Consider the following 25221-nt stretch of genomic DNA (forward strand, 5'->3'; position numbering starts at 1 on the left):
CCTGGCACCAAAGCCGGGGTTGTTAACTGTGAGATGGAAGGCTCCTCACTCCAGTGCTCTGCTCTAAGTGTGATTCAGCCCCACGCCAGGGATTGCTTCTCTCTGTCCTGTTACTTTCTGGTAAAGTGGGGTTTTCGCTGTGTTTTTGTTTTCTTTCTTTTTTTTTTTTTTTACATTTAATGGAAGAAATCTGAAGGTCCACCATACTTTTCTTTTTTTTGAAAATTCATTTATTGGGGCACCTGGGTGGCTCACTTGGTTAAGTGTCCGACTTCGGCTCAGGTATTGATCTTACAGTTTGTGGGTTCTGACAACTCAGAGCCCGAAGCCTGCTTCGGATTCTGTGTCTCCTTCTCTCTCTGCCCTCCTCTGCTCACACTCTGTCTCTCAAAAATAAATACATGTTAAAAGAATTATGTATTTATTTTGCGAGTGAGAGAGCATGAGCAAAGGAGGAGCAGAGAAAGAGAGAGAGAGAATCCCAAGCAGGACTGGTGGTGTCAGCGCAGAGCCCGACGTGGGGCTCGATCTCACAAACCATAACATGACCTGAGCTAAAACCAAGAGTCTCAGCTTAACTGACTAACCCGCCCAGGGGCTCTACAACTCCCCCTCCTCCATGCCGATACACATTTCTTTCAGTGAGGCGACTTAGGCCACCAACCAGCACCGATGCAATCCGTAGCCACCGTTGTAACAGCATAGAGCAGACTCTGTGGTTAGGGCATGAAAAGAGGCCATAGATACATTGATTGGGGCATGAAAGGCAAGATTTACTTGACTGATGTGTCCAATGAAGACCTCCAAGGCCTACTTTTTCCTTCATGGGAGCAAAATTCTTCAAACCATGATAAGCACATCTCTTGGTTCTAAAAGTCACTTATTTCAAATTCAGAATTTGTGATCCAGACTTGCTAGTCTTGTATGATCTCCATCAGAACTGGGTCATTTCACCACATCAGCCTGCCTCTGTGTGTCCAATGCCTTTCATGTTGTCCAGCCCCTGTTGGACCTCATTCACTATTTAAATGAGTGGATTGGTTGTTTCCTTTGTTGATGTTTATGTTTTTAACATATTGGTCAGACACCTGCAGTGGTTACTGGAGATGCACTGAATTATTTTAAGGAAAGTCTCAGTTATGCTAGATGAGCAAGTCTAGAGGTCCACAGTTCAACATGAGGCCCGCATTTCACAATACACGTATTATGCACTCAAAATCTGCTAACGCACCAGATATTCTATGAAGAGTTCTTACCACAAAGCAACAACAACAACAAAAACCAAAGGGACACAAAGAAACTCTGAGAGGTGTTGGAAATGTCTTATTATTTTGATTGTGGTGATGGTATCATGGATTCAAAATCATCAAATTGTATACATTGAATACGTACTGTCCTTTGTCTATGAGTTATACCCCCATACAGCTGTAAAACAGAAGAGTGGAGGCAGGAAGAGATGGAGGACGGGAAAAGTGAGATTAGGAAGAAACAGAGGCCTCCCTTTCTCTAGGTAGTTGAGTCCAGAGTGCCTATTTGCTTGTTCATATTGTTGATTCAGGACCATGCATGCTTCCCTTGAAGTCCAACACCTTGTCCTAGGAACTGCGAGCAAGTTTGTGCTGGTTAGAGAAGCCATTGGATCATACATGGAAATGAGTATCTGACACATTCCTGAGTCTTTTTCTCTCTTTAAAAGCTATCATACCCTTTCCTTTTCTTGCCCTTGCATATCTACCTCAATCCTCAAGAGGAGCTTGTTAAGAGTTTGGTGTCTATGGTCTCAGGACACTCTTCTATGATATAATACAAGTTGTGTGTGTGTGTGTGTGTGTGTGTGTGTGTGTGTACATTTATATACATTGCAGAAAGACTGATATGTATATTACGTATGGATCTCAGAACACATACTCAAAAAGATATATTCCTTTACTGAGGCATCTGGGTGGCTCAGTCAGTTAAGTATCCATCCGACTCTTGATTTCAGCTCAAGCCATGGTCCCATGGTTTGTGAGTTCAAGCCCCATGTAGGTCTCTGCACTGAGAGGGAAGAGCCTGCTCGGGATTCTGTCCCCTTCTCTCTCTGTTCCTCCCCCACTTGCACTTTCTTTCTCTCTCTCTCTCTCAAAATAAATAAATCAATAAAAAAATAGATACATATCTTTACTTTCAATAAATCAATGTCATTTGACTCTTACCTTCTATATTTCCAAGTTGCCAGGAAATTCCAGCTCAAACTAAAGGCCTGTAGCTCCCAAGGGTCATGAAAATATCTGTCTTATGAGGTATGAAGTCATCATGAGGCCGTGTTGAGACTTCTTTCCATCCTGGTTACTGCTGAGATGCTCATTGTCTCCATACCATGGTCCTTTCCAGAAATCCTTGACAAAACCTGGTGGCAAGCAGCACACTTGAATGGGTAAAGGGAATGGTAGGGAAAGCAAAGAGAAAATGCCATTTATCATCTACAAATTCTAACTCTAACTCTGTGTATTTATACTGTTTCAGGAGAGCCAGAAATGAGGATATGGTACAAAATAGTTATAAAAAATATTTGCAGTGTAAAAAATAGTTACAGTTAACCCAAACACTATCCCGGTATTATCTACAAAATCACTTTGGTTGTTCTTCCTGATATTGAATTTGCAGATTTCAATAAGCATAAGGAAAAAGTGGAATAGGCCTCCTCTCTGGTTCATGTGCGCATAAAGTTCTTTGCTAATGGATCCTTTCTAGTGGTGCTCAGAACTAAGTCTCATAATTCAATACAAGCGCAATGAACTGCAACTTGGAGTGAATCATTACTGGTGAGAAAGGCACTGGCTGTTTCTGGAGAAGTACCCCTCATCCTCTCTCATTATGCTTTTCTTCCCCCTCTTCTCGTTGCTTTGCCAGCGTATTGATTCATTGTTGTTGTTTTTTTAATTTGTATTTTCTTTTCCTTCTGTTTGCTCTGCTCTATCTTTATTTTCCTAACTGCAGCAGAAACTCAGCCCACTCCCCTGTGAGGGACGAAGTCTCTTAATGAAACAATTGGCGATAAGGAGCTGGGCTCCTCTCACACTGTCAATAACTATCTTTGAAGTTTAAAGGAGAAGCATGAACCTTGTGAGCTCGGAGGAGCCAACTCACTTTGTAATTTAAGTAGAGCGGTTCGACCAATCTATTAGAGGCACTGGGAGAGGGGGAGGCTTGACCCACTTCACATTACATACACAGCTTGAGTTCCAACTGATTTCTCTGGCTTCAGCTAAGTCAAGGAACTTTTACAGCTCCAGGATTTACAGAGTACAAGTACAATCTGAGAACATTCATCATGTTATCTTATCTGATAGTGCCATTTCCCCCTTCTGTGCACCAAAATAGAAAAGTCAGTGTATATGGGTGATGCGCCCTCAGCATTGCGATATAAGGCATCTCCTGGAGAAGTTCTCTTGGCTGAGTTGACGTGTGCTGTTGGGGTGTGGGAAGTCAGTTTTATCTTTCAGCTCCCAAAATTTCTGTCAGTTGGAAGTGCAGCTGCCATCTGAAATCGCAGTGTCCATTTCGATAACATGTCAGCCTCTAAAATTTATATTAGAGAAGCTAATAAAGCCGGCTATCAATCAAATGCTGTGCTTTGGGGTAAGGAGGGAAATGTAGAAAATTGGAATGTTTCATCTTTTTAGCATACTCAGTGGCTCTTTATTATGATCCATCCTAATCTTTTCCATTAGCATGAGATAGAAAGTTGTGGGATTCAGACACTTCCGGAAGCTGGTAATGCCTCCAAATGATGTGTGCTCAGTAAAGCCCGAAATTTGTTTTGATTTCCACTGCTTCTTCAACCCCCAGAACTGTGGTATATGACACTCATGATCATCCACAAAATATCCTGTATCCTGTTCTTTGGACATTCTCTTCAGCATTGTGCTCTGAGGACTGGCTACCTCGTAATCTTGGACCAGAACCTAGAGATAGTTCATGTCATTTTCCTCATCACTCTTTCTACATCATTTCCTGTCTCCTCTTCTCTGAACACCAGCTGCTCTGAGATGAAGGCTGTCAGACAATTTACTACTACCCTTTTGATATCGTCATCTATTAATGTCTGAGCCACTCCACATCCCATTCATTGGCAGTGTAAACAGCTCAATAGGTCTCTCCTATAGTCGTGTCTTTATTATTTGTGGGGAATGCAATATCTACACAGATGATCCATCCAACTTATTGGTATCTCTTACTCTTGCCTCCCTTCTTTCCAAAGGTCTTTCTTCTCCATGCTACCTGTTTTAGTCATCCTTCTCCATGATGTCACCCTATGTCCCTAAGCTGGTTGATACTCTGGCATGTATATACGACATTTTCTTCAGACTCTTGTGGGTGGGTACCCTGTGATTCATGTCTTTGTTAAAATGAAACTTCCTTGGGGAACCCTTTTGGAGTACCTATCGACAATAACCATTTGCTCTAAAGCTCACTCCACCCCATCTTCTTGCTCTGCTTGGGTTTTCTTCACACCTCTTGTTACTGTCTTAGCAGCATGACAAGTATTTCCCATCTCTCTCTCAAATAAATGCATTCCCAGAGGATAGGATTTTGTCTGCTTGCCCAATACCGTGTTCTGCACCTAAACTTTGTCAACTCATATTAGACCCTCACTAGGTATTTGAGAATTAAATAATGAATAGATTATATATGTTTATAGCTGGGTACCAATTTACTACAATACTTTCAGGCCATTTAGTGAATTATCACACTATCTCAATACTCATATGGTAACTCTGATATATTAAGAGCATTCCTGGGAATAATTTCCATCAGAGTTTTATTTCCCCCACTTGAAAATTTTCTGATGTGTTCTAATTAATCCAATCACATTCATAGCCTATCCTGAATTGCTGTGTAGATTCCTCGTGGGAGCAATTTTGAAACAGGCAGGCCAGCTCTTAATAATATTTCTAGCATAAGTTTTGATTATTCTTTTTATGCTAGATGGGAAAAATTGCATAAAAGACAAGGGTGAGAGAACATGGGTCACTCTTGTGAATGAAAAGATTTATGGCTTGCTCAATTCTCAAGGAAAAACCTTTAACTCCTTCTTAAAGTATGGGTCAACAGTTTTTTCCTGTGTTTGGGTCATAGCTTTATTCAGGGTCCTGATATTTGGCCCCTTCCGGGAAGTTCTGAGATCCCAAATCAGAAAAGTGCTCTGCTCTGTGTGCCGTGATGATCTGTTGACTTACCCATCATGAAGCATCTGACTGGGCTATTTCTCCAGAGGTGGGAACTTTTTTACTCTTCTAAGGCATTTAATAATTCTTTTCTGATTTTTCTTCTGACCAGTGGCCTGAATTTGTAAAACATTAAGCAGTGTCCAAAGACACAGACCAATATTGAAGAAAAGACTTTGCTCTTGTACAAACCTACCTAGACTTTATATAGACTTTGACCTCATTAACTCCTCTTTCTGAGTAATTCTATAGCATCCTGCCAAGGTGAAGAAGCATGGATGAAGGCTTTCCCTAAGGTAACCTCCTCTGAAAATTTGACTTTATACTTGGAGGCTAATGTTTCTGATTCTGGTCAACAATGTGTGAAGGTTTTCCCCACACCACCAAGCTGAGTGTCCTACAATTCAACTCAGTTCTGACACTATCCACCAGGAGATCACATCAGATCCCACAAGGGAAGGCATCAGGCCTACAAGATTGCCCTCCATCTCCACTGCAGATACCAGTTGTGAGGGCAGGTCGTCACCAGTGCTTCTTACTGACTGGCTATAGACAGGAGGGTCCAACCTCCAATCTTGGGTTTGATAAATTTGCTATAGTGGTTCAGAGAAGACAGAGAAACATTTTAATTACTAGGTGACTGGTTTATTATAAAAGGATGTAACTCCAGATTGGCCAGATGAAAGGAATGCCTAAGACAAAGTGTGGTGAGAACATCTTCCATGTTCTCTCCAAGTGCATCACTCTCCCCAAATTTCAGTATGGTGACCAGCTTGGAAGTTCTCCAAATCCTGTCCTTTTGATTGAGGCTACATCACACAGGCACTGTTGATTAAATCATTGCCTGCTGAGAATTGAACTCAATTTCCAGTCCATTTTCCCTCCCCTAAGATGGTGGGCTGGGGAGAGTTTAGGACTGAAAGTTCCAAACCCTTAATCACTCGGTTGGCTCCATTGGGAACCAGCTCCAAACTTTGGTGATTTAGCAGTTCTCCAAAAGTCACTTGTTAACATAAGAAAAGACACTTTAAGGCTCTCATCACTTAGGGCATTCCAAATGGTTTTAGGAGTTCTATGCCAGGAGCAGGTCAAAGACCAAACACCTACTTCTCGGTATAGATCACAATATCACGTGGAGAAAACCACAGGTCCTCTGAACTTCAGTAAGCAGATACCATAGTTTGTAAAAGTACACATTCAATAAACACTAAACAATGGATTGAATAATAATGTGGAGAATTAGAGGTTAGAAAAGGATATGCTCCTCACAGGGAAAGAACAGTCTTATGCTTTGGAGGGGAATCTTTGTTGGTAGAAGTCTTAAAAATCAGACTGGGAAATTCTCAGCTTAAACATTAATCACAGGCCTGGTAAGGAAGATAAGATATTAATAGTACAAATTCTTATATTAGTGTGATGGAGAAAATGCATGTATATTATTATCCCTTTCCTCTCATCCCTCCATTATTATGCCAAAAAGGAGAGAGAATGACTTTACTGAAGCAGAGAAATGAGCACAGAAGATGAAGAGCCAAGTTGGATGTGTTTTTGGTACAAACTGGTTACTGTGGGGGTGCCTGGATGGCTCAGTGGGTTAAGCATCCAACTTTGGCTCAGGTCATGATCTCATGGTTCGTGGGTTTGAGTTCTACATCAGGCTCTGTACTGACAGCTCAGAGCCTGGAGCCTGCTTTGGATTCTCTATCTCCCTCTCTCCCTTTCTCTGCCTCTGCTCTGCTTGCATTCTGTCTCTGTCTCTCAAAAGTGAATAAATATTAAAAAAAATTTTTAAAGAAAAGAAAAATAAACTGGTTGGTGTGGGAAGCTTGGAACATGAGAAATCTAAGAAAAGAGAATTTTAAAAATAATAAATAAATGAATTGCTACAGTGTGTGTGGTTTCTTTCATTTTATACTTTCTCAAGAGTGTGTAGTGATGGTGTAAATTGTTTTCAGGGTCCTTTTCCAGTACCATTATTTTACTGAAAGCACATTTATGCCTCCTGGGGTCCAGTTTTATACAGTTTGTGTAAGATGACCCATCACTGAAGTCACAATGGAGGAATGGCCTTTCAGGCTGTTTCTGGATGTTCATGTGATTACAGAGAGAGCTGGCTTCTTCTCTAGATCAGAGAAGACTTCTTGGAAGGGATAGCATTTTACTCAAGTCTTAAAGGTTGGGTGGGATGTGGATGAATAGAGCTTGTCTGAGCAGAGCTCCACGTAGAGGCAGTGATGAAAGATACCAAGATCAGGGAAGGAGGAGTGAGGACCTAAGTGGGGCTACAAATTTTGGCCTGGAATATGTCCTTCTTACCCAACCTTCCCCATACCTCTCTGTTTTTACCTAGGCAACCCTTACTTATCTTTTATGTCTCAATAGACCTCACTCCCCCCATCCAATAAGCTTTTTCGGATTCCCTGCCACAAAAGATATGTGAGAACTTCCTGGGTGTGAATTTGGTGATACCCAGGACTTCCGTTATCAGAGAGATCATCACACAGTAATGTAAGTGCCCATTGAATCTCTTGTCTCCAGGAGGACACAGCCCTCTTGCTCATTATAATTTTCTCCTGCATTTATCATAGTACCAGGGACCTAGCTGTTCCTCAAAATGGGGGGGGGGGTTCCCCAGCAATACGTAAATGAGAGAAAGAGTTCTGGGGAATACTTCCTGAAAAATCTTGGAAGATGTGGCATGGCAGGCATTGGTCTTCTTATATACTTGCCTGCCGGGTGAGTTGATTATTTGGTCATAGCTACCATTGTCATCCCCTGCTTATAGCAGACATTTTAGAGTTGAGAAAACATAATAATACAAAAAAGGTATCCAAAAAATCAGGACACAATTTAGTGACAGTTGGACTACTTACTTGTCATTGACGGATTGCTACATTGGTGCATTTCCCCCTGTGTCACGCAGTGACTTCACAAATAAGAAATGTGGCATTATTTTCACTTAAGAGCCAGAAGCTTACAATCCAAGATGCAAAAATACTGAAAAAAAAATCATGGCTATCGTGTCATGTCCTGCAACAAAAGCTAAGTCTCACAGAAGTGATAGAATTGGTTTGCCTGGAAATATTAAACACAGAATTATAGAATGCAATCAGCAAATTTCCCTTTTCCTGCTTGACACTTGCTCCCAAATCTATTGTCACTGTTGTCAGTCATGTTCTGTTTCTCACCCACTCACATTTGTATCCAACGTATCTATATGACTTTTAGGTTTTAGAAGCCATAATAATAGGGGATTTATACTAAAAATTTTTTCCCGTAGAACATATAAACTCAATAAAATCTTGATTTAAAACAACAGACTGAGGGATAACAAATATATTCATCATATTGGTGAATATAATGATCATCTCTAGAAAAAGATGTGTTCTTCACAAAGAACATGATAAAAACTTATGTTTTCCACTGTGCGGTTTCCATGTTTGTCCATCCCATACTGACTCACTGTGATAGGTACGTGGGGAACAGCAATGAACAGGAGCTGACTCTTCACCATCTGATAGGCAAGCTGGGCAGTGACCACATGATGATACGGTACGGCCTTCTATCCCAGCAGTGAGTGCTGTGTGCTTGAGGGAAGAACCTACAGCAAGGGGGTTTTATAGAGATAGAAATAGAGAGATAGAGTATGGCTGTAAAAAGATCTATTTACGTATCTACATATCTATCTATCCAAATTTATCTATCTATCTATCTATCTATCTATCTATCTATCTATCTATCTCTATCCATCTAGATCTATCTATCATCTATCTATCCATCCATCCATCTATCTCTATCCATTTAAATCTATCTATCTACCTATCTATCTACCTATCTATCTATCCATACATACATCCATTTATTGAGAGACAGAGAGAGAAAGAATTTTAAAAATTGGCTGACATGATTGTGAAGTTTGCTGAGTCCAAAATCTACAAATCTATAATAGGTTCCTGGGGTTGCCATAACAAAATATGGCAGACTAGGTAGCTCAAACAACAGACATTTATTTCCTCAGTGTTAGAGGCTAGAAAGTCTGAGGTCAAGGTGTTGGGAGCTTTGATTTGTTCTGAGGTCTCCCTTGGCTTGCAGATGGCCACTCTCATGCTGCCTCCTGAGATGGTTTTCTCTCTGTTTTTCTGTGTCCACATGTCCTCTTTTAGGGACACCAGTCAGATTGGATTAGGGCCCAATTAATGGCCTCCTTTTAACATAATCACCTCTTTAAAGACCCTACCTTGATATACAGTCACATTTTGAGGTACTGGAAATAGGAGCCTCAACCTATGAGTTTGGAGGGGGGAGAGGGACCCAGTTCAGTGCATAACAGATAGAATTTGATGAATAGTTAGGATTTTTCAAGTGGGAAGGAGGTGGGGAAAGAAAATGCATTTCACAGAGAGAATGAAATCTTAAAAGGCCTTAAGGCCTTCTGGCTAGTTTAATTCTGCTCTAAGTCATTTTTTTTTGTAACTGAAGTAAAATTGATATGCAGGGTTAACATCAGTTTCAGGTGTATGACATAGTGATTCCAGGAGTCTATATGTTACACTGTGCTCACCACAAGTGTAGCTGCCATCTGTCACCATACAGCGTTATTACACTATCATTGACTGTATTCCCTCTGTAGTACCTTTCATCCAAGTGACTTATTTGTTCTATGACAGCTCTAAAAGTTATCTTAACTCACATAATCTTGATGACAACCTAAACAATAAGGCCCATCATTGCCTCTGTCTTACTGATGAAGCAAGTGAGGAGGTTAAGTAACTAGTTCAAGATCATGCAGTTAGCTAATCCGATGGGGAGCTGGGATTTGGCCCTTGGGAGTTTGGCTACAGTTCTTGCTTCTAATCACCACACTCGAATGCATGTCTCCAGGCCAGAGCTGAGGACCCACAAGGTATGAAAGAAAGCAGGTGGTGAGAGGTGAAGCTGGAGAGAGAGGCAGATGCAAAAATTAAAAACAAATTAAAAAAAACAACCCCAAAATGCCAGGGGCCTTGGAGGCTTTTGGAAGAAAGTGAGTCTCCATCTTGAGAGCAGTGAGGAACCTCTGAGGGATTTAGCAATAGGGGTGACAAGATTGTCACTTGCTTCCATTTGACAACAATGGTGCAAAGAGGGAGACCAGGATAGAAGCTTTTCCATTTGTCCAGTGAGAGAGTACATTGGCAATAAAGATGGGGATTCTTATAAATAAAACTTATTTTTTTCAAGGACATCTGGGTGGCTCAGTTGGCTAAATATCCGACTCTTGGTTTCAGCCTAGGTCATGATCTCACGGTTTGTGAGTTTGAGCCCTGCATTGGGCTCTGCTCTGACAGCACAGAACATGCTTGGACGTCTCTCTCTCTCTCTCTCTCTCTCTCTCTCTCTCTGCCCCTCCCCACTCATCGCTCTATTTCAAAATGAATAAATAAACTTAAAGAAAACTTATTTTTCATTACTATAAATAAAAATTCCAGATATATTTTGGTTGTAGAAGAAAGAGGACCTGGTGATTGATTAGATATTGGAAGGTAAGACTTAATGATGATGGCATGACTCATATATAATACGCAAATACAAAATATTTTTAAATCCGATTATATCCCAGTGATGACAAATAATTTAAGATACACTGAATGTACTTCTGTTTGTTCAAATACAATGCTCTGTGTTAGCTGCTTTCTCCTCTTGCTACCTCCTCCACCCCATTAAGAAACTATTAAAGAAAGAAAACAGGCCACACAAAAGTCAGATTATACTAGAGTCTCAACTCATGGGCTCCTACTCTGGTTTGGTTCCCATAGTTTCTGTGCATATGCCTTTTTTTAAACATCTACAGTATGTGAAGACATAAAATGAGTCCATTTACAATGACACATTTAGCGCTAAGATGTGTTATCCTAGCCAATATGTTCACAGATGAACTGCCTTTTTGTAACGGTGTTTTCTTTATGACTGGTGAAAAGGGATTTGGGGCCCGTCATGAGGGATTGGGGTGAGAGGCCGTGAGATTGACCACAGGGCATTCTCTGTGAGCATTCAGGATGCGTTTTGTCTGGTCAGAGATATTCCCATGTGCACCACTACTACGGTGGGTCCCCTGTGCCCTGTCCCCCAGGGTGGGGAGTCCCTGGTGGGTCTACCCCAGCTGCAGTTCCAGCCTCTGATTCATAGCCCAGCTTCTTGTTTCGCTGGCTTTTTTGTAGGGGATGATGGTGGGACGTACAGGGTCCTTGGTGACAACAGCACCGTTAGTGACAACTGTTTGTTCTGAGCAAAAATAATTCTATGAAATGAACGTAACTTGAGTGAAAAGCAAGTGACAATAAAATAAAGTAAAATAAAATAAAAAATAAAATAAAATAAAATAAAAAAGAGGCACCTGGGTGGCTCAGCCAGTTAAGTGCCAGACTCCTGATTTCAGCTCAGGTCATCATCTGGAGGTTTGTGAGACCCAGTCCCTCCTGAGTTGGGCTTTCCGCTGACAGCGCAGAGCCTGCTTGGGATTCTCCCTCTCTCTGTCTTTCTGCCTCCTCTCTCTCTTTCTCAAAATAAATAAACATTTAAAAATAATAATAAAATTAAGTTAAATTAAATTTTAAAAAAGCACAAATGATTGGGAAAGGAATCCCTACACAGGTACTCTGGCCTTGAGGACACTCAGAAAGGACTGGGCACTAGGCTTTCTGGGAGACCTAGCCCTGAGCCTTGCTTGTGTCCACGGCGTTACCACAGGGCATTGGCTGCAGCAGATAGGTCAAAGGATGTCCGCCCTGTGAGGCCAACCTCAAGCATCCCTGCTTCCAGGAAGCCTTCCCCCACATCACTGACCTGGTCCACCTCCCCCCTTAAGTCCTCTGCCTTCCTGATTCCCCCTGTCGTCTGTTGTGGATGAAATGTGATCATTCTAGGTAGCACTTGGGCAAGGCTTTAAATAATATCCCATAGGGAGGAAATTATTGCCTTTTCAATACTCCATCAATCCGTATATTGAAATCGAGGGAAGAAGTACAAATTTGGCTTTAACATGGCTTTAACAGTTCTCTGATATTTGCAGGTTACTTCATTTATTTTTATTTTTATTTTTTTTAGTAATGAGAAAGTCTTTCTAGGGCTTAAAGCCTTGGCAGCAAACAGTGCTTCAGTAGAAGTTAATAACGTTGTTTGATTTTTCAGATACTTTCAACTTACAGCAAGGGATACCGGTGTTCCATTTATGTCTGTGATACAGATCTTCCTTTAGCTAGATTCAGTTGGGTTTTTGCATTTTGCTTCTGGAAGAGTCCTCACTAATACACACACTTCCCACCAAGCAAACTAGCGCAGTGCAAGGTATGTGATGTGTACATGGCAAATAATGGCGGATTTGAGCCATCCAAGGGTCCCGAGGTTTAGGAAACAGTATGATGTAATCTAAAGGCCCTTGTGATAAGAGTCTGGACATTTCAATCATTCTTTCCTTTAACATATTTTTACCGAGTACCTACTTTGTGGCAAGCACTGTTCTAGGTGCTGCGGATGTATCAGTAAACAAATAGAAAATTCTCACTTTGATGGAAATGATATTCCAGTTGAAAAATACGTAATAGGTCAGCTGGTGATATACCGTATGTAGCTTTAAAGAAAGGCTTTCTGCTGTGTGTGGGACCTTGAGAGAGCTGTTTTCATCTTTCTGAGTTGTAGTTTCCTGAGTTGCAAAAAAAGAGAGGTGCCATTCTCACTCTCTTTTCCACTTCCCCTGCCGCCACCACCACCGCCGCCAATGACAATATTTTCATTTCTTGATGCACTTTCATGAACCTGAATTCGGCTGCACACCCAAAAAATCCCTTTGTTGGTAGGTGACATCCCCAGGAAATTTTCAGTATTCTTGTGTTTACTGGTATACTTTGCTTGCATAGTTTTGAGAGCTCTGAATTCTTTCTTGTTCAGATTCCCACAGGACTTGGAGGCTGCCTGACCAAGCAGGATTCCCTGAGGTCTTCATCTGAAAGCACTATCTGAGCCCACCTGTTCCATCCATGAGTGTTTCCCAAAATTAGTGACAGACGGTCGGCTCACAGTCACCTTTCACTGGATGAAGAGTTTCTGTTATCTCTGAACCTTGGTTAAGTTGAGTCTCTCCCCTCCCCCCTCCACACACACAGCTTCTCAGTTAATCACTTTACTTATCACAATCTCTGGGCTTGCCTGCCTCTTCCTGCGAGTTTCCAGAGTCCTCAGAACTTCTCTCCTAGTGGAAATGATCTCCGCGGCATGATCGTTGCCCACTTTTAAAGCGATACTGTAAATACAAGGTGGCTCTGAAAGTGAATAGCATCCTGTGCTCCTCAAGTGATGGATTTAGACCTTCTATCCATATTTGTACAGTCTTTTTCTTAAGTTTATTTATTTGTTTTGAGGGAGGGGCAGAGAGAGGGAGAGAGAATCTGTAAATTCGAGCCTGATTTCAAGGTTCGAACCCATGAACCATGAGATCATGATCTGAGTGGAAGTCAAGAGTTGGACGCTTAACCAACGGGGCCACCCAGGCACCTCAATGTTAGTAGAGTCTTTTAACAAATATTTACCAAACATCCACGATGTCTTTGTAGATGCTGCATTAGTTGAGTACTCTGGCAGGAGTAGAGGAGAATTAAATTTGATTTTGGGCAACCACTTCCTTATTCTCATCTTGCTGCTCTTCTATCCCTCTGTTGTTATGCAAATTTAACTCACTGCTCCTCATTCCCACACCTCGCCCATGGGCCCATGGCTACTTCTCCCAGCATTCCCACCTAAGGCAATTCCCAGGATGCTTTGTTAGGCCACTAGGACATCAGGCTCTTAGAAAACAGATCTTTTTATTTTTCCTAAGAGCTCTTTCAAAAGATAACTGTGAGTCCTCTACATTGATTCCTCAAAAAGCAATTTGGAACTTAGGCATGAGATAAGTCCCTTACAAACACATCTTGATTATTCTGCTCATACCCCTAGCTAATTTCAGACCGAAAGTCTTTGGAATGGCCATAGAAAGGATGTAGGTTTCCACTTAGCCCCCAAAATGGCATGTATTTGATAACTGTGATTTTGGGGTCTCCAGTGTCAGCACTGTAGGTTATATAACCCCAGGTAGCCCTGCTTTAGTTTCAGCCTGCTGAGGACATCACATAGTCTTTGCTGTGTTTGTCTCTATATAATTCATATCGGAATCGGTCCTCTGGTCCCAGGCTTATGCTATTCTGTGACATTTTTTCTGAGGAGGGAGAATGCATCTTTTAGTCTTCCTGGGACCCTGCACACTGTTTTGGCATGCAGTGAGTGCCCAGTGAATGTTTTGACAATTGGATTTTGAATCAGTTACTTTCTTAGAAGGCTGTTCACAATATCCCAGCTTCTTGATAAAGTAAAACCGTATGTTAGTCATTGAATTTCTATAAAAGACATTGCAAACTGGTTATTGATTTAAAAAAAAGAGAGATTGAGAGAAATAAATCTACCACTTCGTACTTACTCTTGCACTAAAATGTGAGCAAAGACAACCAGATGTGACTCAGAAGTCAGATGGAACCCCTATGAAATTAATAATAACATAAATAACAGGATAACATCAAATAGGGATTTAGTTACCTTTGAAGAATAGCTAATGACACTATCTGGAGAAACTCTCCAGCACTGTCCATTGTTTTGGGAAGGTTTTAGGGTTTAACATCATGTTTTCTGTATTTCTCCCATTTTTTAATTCATCCCTGAAGCGCCAGCTGTGTCCCACCCTTTATCAATCTCAGCACGAAGCTCAGTATCTTCACTGTTTCCACCCAAAATGTATTCAAACACAGCATTTTATGAATTTCCTAACACAATTATAGACCTGGGAGAGTCAGAAGAGAAGCCACGTGGAGGGCATACACTTCACAATCTTTCTGGCTACACCCATCTCCTTCCCTTTCTCTCTCCTCCCTCCCTCAGAAAGGAAGTGACTTAATCCTTCACCCTGTCTCCCAGCAAATCCTCCACCCATACTCATGCCCCTTCAACCCAAAGCACTTTTCCAAAGAGCCTCCATCTCAGGAGTTCTGGGAAAATCAAAATGTCTCCATTTTATGACAGAAATGGGTCTTCTGTATTTAATATGAGCTTAAAGAGGAGTTGCCATTTGAAACTCCACTTCTTCAAAGGACAATACTCTAGGAATGAGGTGAACTTGAAGACCAAGTGGAACACCAAAATGCCAAAAAAAAAAAAAAATGGGACTGATCTTTGGCCTCCTAACTTCAAAAGGAAGCTTCTCAACAGTGGTTCCTTCATGTTCCGCTTTAGCCAAGAACCCCTCACACCTGAGAGACCTCGGGAGTCCTGCAGCACAAAATCTAAAGAGTGATGTACAGGCTCTGAGAGAGTCTAGTTTTCATCCTGAAGCAAGTGCCTTAGCTTTGATAGGGATGCCTCTGTCCTTCCGAACGGCACCTTGGGCAGGAAGTCCAACATTTGTAATGAACGGTTATATAATGGGTCTCCATCAGTAGCTCTGCAGAGTAGGCTATAACAAAACAGATTCAGTAAGAGACGCTCTTTGCTCACCCATTGGAAAGAAATGGAGTGGAGTCCCAATTTTTAGTGCCAGAAGTTTATTGTGTGCAAGCGTAGCAATTTTCTACCTGCTGCAGGATGAATTAGATGAAGGGTACTCAAAATAGGCTTGTAAATAATGATCCTCTGGCAGCAGTGGCATCTCGCCATACTTGAGCTCAGCATGGTGCTGACTCTTGTTCTTCCAATGGGAACACAACTGCTCTGCCAGCACTTCTCATTCTGCGGCCTTCGGGGAGCATTGCTCTCAGTTGCAGTGAAATCCCACGGTAGACTGCTGGAGGTGAGTGGGGAGGGGTGGCAAATAAAGGTAGCTGGCCAAAAGGAATGGGGCATCAACGTGATCAATGAATTCTGGGTCAAACCAAAGAATGGCTTAAATCATGGGAACTCCAGGGCTAAGGTTTTTGGACCAGGACTCAACAAGCAATGACCTGTGGACCAAATTTGGCCACCACTTTGTGGCCCACAAAGCCTACAATATTTCTTAGCTCGCCCTTCACAGGAAACATTTGTCAACCAACCCCTGCTCTAGACCAATGGTATTCAGTCTTGGCTACACACTGGGTAGCCAAGTTCTTGGAATCTTGGAAAACAAAACAACACAGATAAACCAGTAGATACCCGCTCTGAGAAAACCTACTCTCCAACATGTTGTTTGCATTTTGTAAATTTTCACAGGTGGCTCTGAGGGTTACCAGTGTGGAGATGATGTAAATCTTTTACTTGTCAAAGCTGTCTGATGGCTGGCCTTGCACTCTACATACCATTAAATAGAGCACCACGCCTACGCTGAGTTACTCACAGCCTCAGTTTCAGCAGAGGGGATGTCAGAGACAGTACTGAATGAGAGAAAGAGCCCAAGAAAATTTCTACCTTGCCCAGAGGAAAAAAAAAAAATCTGAATTTTCTAAACACTTTACCTATTTTCACAACAATTCTTGAAACACCTCTATGAAATAAATTATTACTAAAAAGTAACAGAGGCTTAAGAATATTAAAGAATCCATCCAACAATACCCAGTTATCAAGGCAGAGCTGGGATTTGAACCTGGGTGTGTCTGGCACCAGAACTAATGTTCTTAACCAACTTAAGCACAGAACTAATGTTCTTAACCAACTTAAGCACTTAACCAGTGCTTAACCAACGTGCTTGGCTATACGGCTATCATTGGCTGGAACCACCAACAAGCAGACAACAAGATCGACCATCTGGGGAGTGAATGCGGAAGAGTTTGTGAAATTTGTTGATGGATACTCTTGCTCTCACATACAGCCGCAGATGCTGGGAGCATGGGACCTTCTTGATGGCTGTCTTGGAGAGGAATGGGGGGGAGGGAGCACCTGGATTTATGTCCCTTACTCACCTGGAATATTTACCCAATATTCTTGCCCTCCACCCCTTCCAGGACTAACCCCCCCCCCCACACACACACACTTTCACCTGCCTCTGCCCTTTGGGCCCCCGGGGCATGGTAGAAGGCAAGCATGTGCTCACTGGAATGAAGGCAGACTGACAAACTCTGACTTCAATGATGTCCTCAGGACTTCATCTTTCCTAATTTTTCAGAAGAAACTGAACCTTATGTCATTGAATGAACTTATTCACTGTTGCACTGATTTGAAGGTGACATTTGTCCAGGGCCTGTGTTCTCTCTGCAATCATCACTGCCTTGCTGGCTGCCAGTTAATGGGCCAGCCTGGTTCAGAAAGTCCTCTCTTCCCCTTCTCCATCCATTTCTTTGGAAACACACGAGGGCTTTTCCCAGTAAAGGAACAGCCCGGTGATTCCTGGGGCCTCCTCAAGAAGCATGGGAATGAGCTGTCCCTTCTTGGGCCTCTCAGTGGCCTAGTCTCTGTTGAAGATTTTCCCCTTCAGGAGGCCCAACTGCCGCCACATTGTCAATTGCTGGCCGGTTACCATGGAAACAGGTCTCAAGAGGGATCTGCTTTTCTCCTTCCTTGAATGAAGAGGAGCACAGGGTTTTGTGAGGGGCAACGCTTCCCCCTTCGTGGCCAGGAGAAGGACTGCCTTTGGGCAACAGGACTTATATGATTTCGCTTAAAGACCCCACTCTTTGTCAGTATAAGATTGCCAGTTTTTCATTCCGAAGAGCAACCGACCCTCTGCAGATACATATTTTTTCTCCTCTTTGATGGTTAAAATGCCTTTTCTTTCATGAGATGATTATGATAGTAGCAGGAATGGTTTGAAAGATGTCATCACTTGGTAACGTAAAAAGTTTGTTAATACATGCAACAATATGGACGCGTCTCGAAATCCTTATGCTGAGTCAAATAAGCCTTGCAAAAACCGGAGCGTGTGCTGTATGATTCCATTTACATAAAATTCTAGAGACTGCAAACTAATCAATCTATTGTGACAGAAATCAGACAAGTGGTTACGAAGGGTGGGGTGGAGGGGGGATGAATTGTAAAAGGACACAAGGAAACTTCTGGGAGTGATAAAAATATTTCTTATCTAGATTGTGGTGATGGGTTCACAGGTATGTACACATTTCAAAACTGACCAAATGGTACATATTAAATATGCACAAGTTAGTGTACTTCAGTTATACCCCAATGAAATTGAAACAAAATAGTAGTCTTTGGTTGGTCCTTAACTTTTATTTTTATGTTTTTTGTAATTTAGACTATCTGTGGATCAGAGAGGCTAAGTACAGCATATGCAATATAGTTAATAATACGGTAAATATACATAAGTATATGCATACATGTATGCCAACTATCTGTGGAAAAAAAAGTGTGGAAGCTTAAGGCCTCAGTAGCAACATTTCTGAATATGATAATGAAGGAGGTGAAGTTTTCTTTGTCCTCTCTAGACTCAATCCCCATCCCTAGGGTTTCTGTGACAGAACATGATTCCATAGGCTAATTAGCACTTAGGTGTCTGGAAAGTTAATGTGGCTTGTCTCCTATGAGTATTTACATTTTATAAAGAATTGTTGGGTGAGTCATATTCAGCTTGAAAGCACCCATCTCCAGTGGTGGATTCATAAGGTCCAAGGTCACTAGTCAAGGTTATACTTTAAGACTCTTTGTATTTGACCACCTTTGTCATATGTTGGAATTATTGATTCCTTCTGTGTTCCTGAGGTCCTTTGTTGTTTTAAGGCTCATCATCCTTACCAATTTTGTTTTATGTTATCATTTGCCTAGAGTTTTTTCTTTAATGTTTATTTCTGAGGAGGAGAAAGAATGAGCATGAGCAGGGGAAGGGCAGAAAGAGGAGAGAATCCCAAGCAAGTGCCACAACCTCAGCACAGAGCCTGACTTGGGGCTTGATCTTATGAACCATGAGATCATGACCTGAACCAAAATCAAAAGTCAGAAGCTTAACTGACTGAACCACCCAGGCTCCTCTAGTGTTTTTGTATATATATATATGTGACATATATAGATCTATCAATCAATCAATCAATCTATCTATCTATCTATCTATCTATATCTATCACAATGGATACACATATTTATCTTTCAAACTATCATTTTAACCCATGAGGTGAAAATCTGAGTGGAATGAAACATTGCTTAAAATCTCTGTAGGTCCCACAATGTGTTGCATGTGTTTGTTCAACACCAGAATAAACCTCATCACCACCTACTAGGTGCTTATAACTCTGCTAGGAACTAGAGATACAATTGAAAATAAGACACAGTCCCTGACTTGACTTGGAGGCAGTAATAATGTGGTATGGACTATATTCTGGATATAAAGTATGCAGTCAGCTAGGTTGAGCAGGGATCTAGACTTTCCAACAGTTGAAAAACATGGAAGCCATCAATCACCTCCTAAATACAAATAGCTGGGGAAGGCTCTGAGGAGCATGCATTCACCCTTCCCTATAACTGCTGCCCTCAAGTAACCTACTGCTTCATTATAATACATTTACACTGTGGTTTTGATCCCCCCCTTACCTCCTCCACTTACAGGAGTAAGGCTGCCATGACAATTTCCACAAGGACCCTATAGGGCCAAGAACTTCCCCTCCAGACCTGTAGGAGGAATCCCTTAAGTGACTGGGCATAACCTCAATCAGAGACCACCCTAGCTATGACCCACAACCCATAACCCATGCAGGCACAAAAAGCAAGACACCTATGGGGCACCTGGCTGGCTCAGATTGTTAAGTGTCTGACTCTTGACTTCAGCCCAGGTCATGAGGTCATGGTCATGAGATTGAGCTCTGTGTCCAGCTGTATGCTGACAGTGCAAAGCCTGCTTGGGATTCTCTCTCTCTGCCTCTCCCCCTTCCCCTGCTCACACGTGTGTTCTCTTTTTGTTTAAAAATAAATAAATAAACATTTAAAAAAACAGAAAAGAAGAAAAAGATAGTCTGGACTGTGAGCACAGTTACACTTTTGGGGCCGCCTGCTCTTCCTCTTTCAGAGTGGGCTTTTCACTCTGACCACTATTAAACACTTGCTTGCGTATGAGTTTAGCTCTGAATTCTTTTTTGGCTGAATTCAAGAACCAAGCCCAGGGAACAGGACTTGCTGCTAACAGTCCGTAAGTGGGTCATTTAAAGGAAGTGACATATACCAAAGATCTTGGTGTGCGCGCTCAACTTTGACCTAGGGCATCTATGGGGGTGACAGCAGAGTTCCTGAAAGAGGTACCAGCTGTACTGAATCCAAAGGACCAGGAGTTAGTCAGCAAGTGGGGAGAAAAAATTTTCTGGCAGTGAGGCTCTTGTGAAATTGAAAGACTTGATTATTCTAGTGTGTGAGTTGGTCCCGGTGAGAGATGAACCTGGAGAGATATTTAGGAACCAGATTATGATGTACCTGTTTTAAGTCCCAATAAGGAGGTTAGGCTTTGTCGTGTTGCCAGCAGGCAGCCTTTGTAAAGTTTCAAGCAGGGAAGTGCAGAAACCAAAATTTCAATTCAGAAAGATTATTGTGGCTACTGTAGATTTATTTATGGGTGGATGAGGTAGCCATTTAGAATTAAGTTGGAAGACCACTGTGGCAACCCAGTGAAAGACAATGGTGCTCTGATGTAGGGTATCAGACAGGCAATGGAGGCAAGGGAATGTATTTGAAAGGCATAGTTTTAGCAGTTAGCACTACTACAACAGAATACCATAGACCCCATGGATTAAAGCACCAACAATTAATTCTCACAATTATGGAGGCTGGGAGGTCCAAGATCAAGGTGCTGGCAGATCCAATGCCTAGAGAGGGCCTTCTTCCTGGTTTGCCAATGGCCATCTTATTGCATCTTCCCATGACTGAGAGAGCCATCATTACTCTTAATGTTTCTTCTTATAAGGATGCTAATCTCATTGGTGAGCACTCCACCTTCAGGACCTAATTACTTCCCACAGACCCTACTTCCTAATACTATCACATTGGAGTTTAGGATTTCAATACACATTCTTTTTTTTTTTTAATGTTTATTTATTTTTGAGAGACAGAGAGACAGAGCATGAGCAGGGGAAGGGCAGAGAGAGGAGACACAGACTCTGAAGCAGGCTCCAGGCTCTGAGCTGTCAGCACAGAGCTCAACACACAGCTCAAGCTCACGAACTACAAGATCATGACCTGAGCTGAAGTCTGCCACTTAACCGACTGAGCCACTCAGGCACCCCTCAACATACATTCAATCTATAATCTATAGCTAAATTAGAGTCAACAAACTGGATTCAACAGATAGATTGGATATGAGTGAGAGTCACAGAGAAAGAAAAGATAGGAATGATGCCCCAGGTTTGGACTGGGATAACTGTGTGGACAGTTAATGGAAGATGATGGGTTCAGGTTTGGGTCTGTTATGGGAGATGATGAGTTCAGCTGGGAACATGTGGAGTTGGAGCTGCCAGAGAGGAATCTAGAAATATTAAGAAGGATGTCAAACTTAAGGATCTGTAACTTAGGAGGTGAATCTAGCCCATAGATACAGATTTAGCACATTGATGAGGCATGAAATCATCATGAAGATGGAGAAGATGGTATAGTAAATGCATGTTGAATGAAATTCACTGGGGTTGGTTATTTTAGCCATTACATGTTCCGCAGGTGAGTCAGTCTTTCCACACTGGGATAAGAAGGTATAACTGACCATTCATTCTCTTTTGGCGGTGGAGAAGAGCTTGACTGTGGAGTTTGGATTGAAAATACCAGAAGTCCTCACTCCTACAGGTTTTGTATGATTATACACTTGGATTTTTAGAAAATATTCCCTCTCTGATATTCCCACTGCACTTGATACACACTTCTATGAGAGTACTTTTTCTACATTGGCTGCTAATATGCATTTATGCACCTGTTTCCCCTTGTGCATTAAGCCCCCTGAGGCCGAGGACCATGCACAACTTATTCAAATTTTGGCCCACAGTGAGGTGTGGGTGTGCTAAACTGAATGCTTCCTTTCCACGGTTCCTATGTTGAGTTTCTAACAAATTACTCCAGACTTTTCCATTGACCTGTGTGTATTCATGAAAGCAAATGTAATAGGGACATATATGGACCCAACTGAAAGGAGAATTTTACTCACTCTCACATAAGGAGGAAATAAGTGGTGTCATACAATGCGCTGAGCCCTAAGTTTAAAGGCATGTCCATGCTGCTTTCTATAGATCTGAACCTCTAGATAAATACTTCTCTTGGTTTTCTGTACCAGCACCCAGGAGATTCTTTTTAATTTGGTTCATGGACTTCCTGTGATTTCTTTTAGCTTGCCAGACTGAATCTTAGTTCTCCAAAATCACCCAGAGAAGAAAAGTAACCAAAGATATCATTATTTCTGCTAAATGCTAAGATAAACCAATGACATCAGGACTTTGTCCATTTGTGTTTACATCTACATTTTAAGTCAACTGATGTTGTGTTTACAGTCTGCATTAATTAATTTAGGACATCATGAACATGGTTTATGCCTGATGGGTGAGTTTCATAATGAGCAGAATTTCTGCATGGATTTCTTACTCATTTAACAGTCAAGAACACGTTATTATTTTATAAGCACCACTGATAAATCATTTGGCAAATACTTCTCAGTCCTTTAAAATCATTTTTATTTCCTGTGATTTCAATTGTCTCCGCATTTTTTCCTTGTAAATAGTTGAAGAGTAAGCACATTTTCAAAGAGCTGTAGGGAGGCTACGATGCCAGTTGCATTTTAACGATATAGGACATTATCGTTCTTACTGTAGCCAATTCTCTTTTAAATCATTGCAGTTTCTGCTCTAGCCTCCAGCTATAGAATTCTTTTCAAGCTGGCAGTGAACTTGGCAGGCTGCCAGAAGAAATATAAAGGTGTTTTGGTCCACCAAAGTATTTTGAGTGGTTCTTAGTGATACAGTTTTCTTCAGTACATCTGCAAAACATTTTTCTGAAGTGAATTTTCATGTGAAAAGCCTCCTTAATCATCACTGGCATTGTTTGTTTCAATGCAGTTATTTAAGTGCCCCCCTGGGTGCTCACAAAATAAACAAGGGAATCTTCTAAAGAGTTTTAAAAGTGGCAGGTGCTGATGCTGTGCCCTATTCACTTAGTTTGCAATGACATTTTTGTGCTAATCTATAGACAAACAAGAGACAGGTGACACACCAAATCAAGTCCAATGAACAAGAGAAGAAGATTTTGGCCAATGGGGTCAGCTCTAGATAAAATGCTTTGGAGGCAAATGCATGCAGGAAGCAACCTCTTTTTAACCCACTTGCTGTTTGCATTTTGGCTGTGAAAATCTGATATTTAGACTTGAGTTGTTACCTCAACTTTTTTGGTTGTAAATGAAAGCAGAAGGAGACTCCAGATTAAAATATCATATCTGTGTGTCTGTGAATACATAAGTAAATTTATGTATGTAGACACATGCATATACATTTTCATGTAAAGAAAAGAAATACCAGGATTAAGCATTACATGTGAAAATGACCATTTGTTTGCTATTTTGGCTGTGAATTCAATCCACGTTTGTCCTAGATCCACAACAAACCACCCTATTTACACACCAAACAGCAACACACATGAAGGAACTTAAGAAATAAGTGATTGGGCACATATATTGTTTCTTCTTTAGTGATTGCCAGGTATATGTACAAATTCTGTTTCTAGGGGACCTGTTTGCTGTTTTACAAGTTGTATTAGTCATCTGTTTAGAGATACTGGATGGAAAGCTGATGTATTAAGTTTTAATGCAAATTATTAGTTGCCTCCTATTTCTTTTTAAAAATAACCCTACAGGTGAGTTAGTGATAAAAAGAGTTCTGAGGAAGATTTAAACAAGCCAAAAAAGCTTACTACTTTTTGTAACGTATAGAGTATACCAGTTGCAAAAAATACAGATTGCACAAAAACACTGCCAAATCATTGAAAAATTCCATTGCACTAAGGGATAAAGTTTTTAGGGCATTTACACACTGCTGAGGAAGAGTTAAGGGTTTTGCTTTTCATCCTTCTTCCCTGCAAGAGGAAAAAAAGACCAAGCAGGGACATTTTCCCCAGCCCTTTTTACGTCTTGACGCCTTGGCAAGGTCTACTTTGATTATCGTGATCAAGAGCAAGAAGCACTCACTTGTTGTTGGTTAGATCTTCAATATCATTAGACTTCAAGCCAGGGGTCTATTGGTTTAGGCTCAGCTACTTCCCTGGCAATCAGCCCAGGTTTACAAAAAAATGTATTCTCCACCAAGTGGCTAACAGAAACAAACATCTATCTCTTTGTAAGAAGCACAGCGATCCCAGAATTTCAGAACTAAAGGATACTTAGATATCATTGATGTGACACTGGGAGAATATGACCTTCATTAAAACTGAGTTGAGAACCCATAAACCAAACGCAGTCCTTTCTCAGATTTGGTTTGGGCTTGTTTGTGATAGAGGATCAGTCCTCCTGATGACCCTGCAGCCCCAGGAAGGGGGAGGGCGCATTGCTGTCACTGGCAGGACTGTGACATTCTAAGTTTCATCAGGAAGCTCTCAACCGACCAGGAAATGAGTCAGTGGAGAGAAAGGAGTTGTCTACTGGCCCGTCTGCCTCAAGGCTGCCCTAGCTGTCAAACATGTAGTGTGCTACTTTTCCTACTGAACATATTGTGATTGTTTTTCCATCAAAGAACGTATCAGGATTTATCAAAAATGGTAAACCTCTTTGTTGCCATCTTTGGACCTTGGCGTTCAGAGTCATCCTCCCAACCTTAATCGAAATATCAATATTTCAATGCCTGCCGGAGAAGGAGAGCAAATAGAATAGAAACGTAAAGACATGGCAAGCTTTGCAGGAATAAATGCCTTTAGGGGATACACTGAGATAAGACTGTTGGGTTTAAATATACTGCAGGTCTCCCTTCTGTCTGAAAATGGAAACAATTACAGTGAGATACAGATTATGTTGGTGATGTATAACAATAGAGTGGCGATTATGCCTCTCACTAAGAGGCAGTGATTGGGTCATGGAACTCTTTGGCATTTTGATGAAATATAT

The sequence above is a fragment of the Suricata suricatta genome, chromosome 16, assembly GCF_006229205.1.
Source record: "Suricata suricatta isolate VVHF042 chromosome 16, meerkat_22Aug2017_6uvM2_HiC, whole genome shotgun sequence".
NCBI lineage: Eukaryota > Metazoa > Chordata > Mammalia > Carnivora > Herpestidae > Suricata > Suricata suricatta.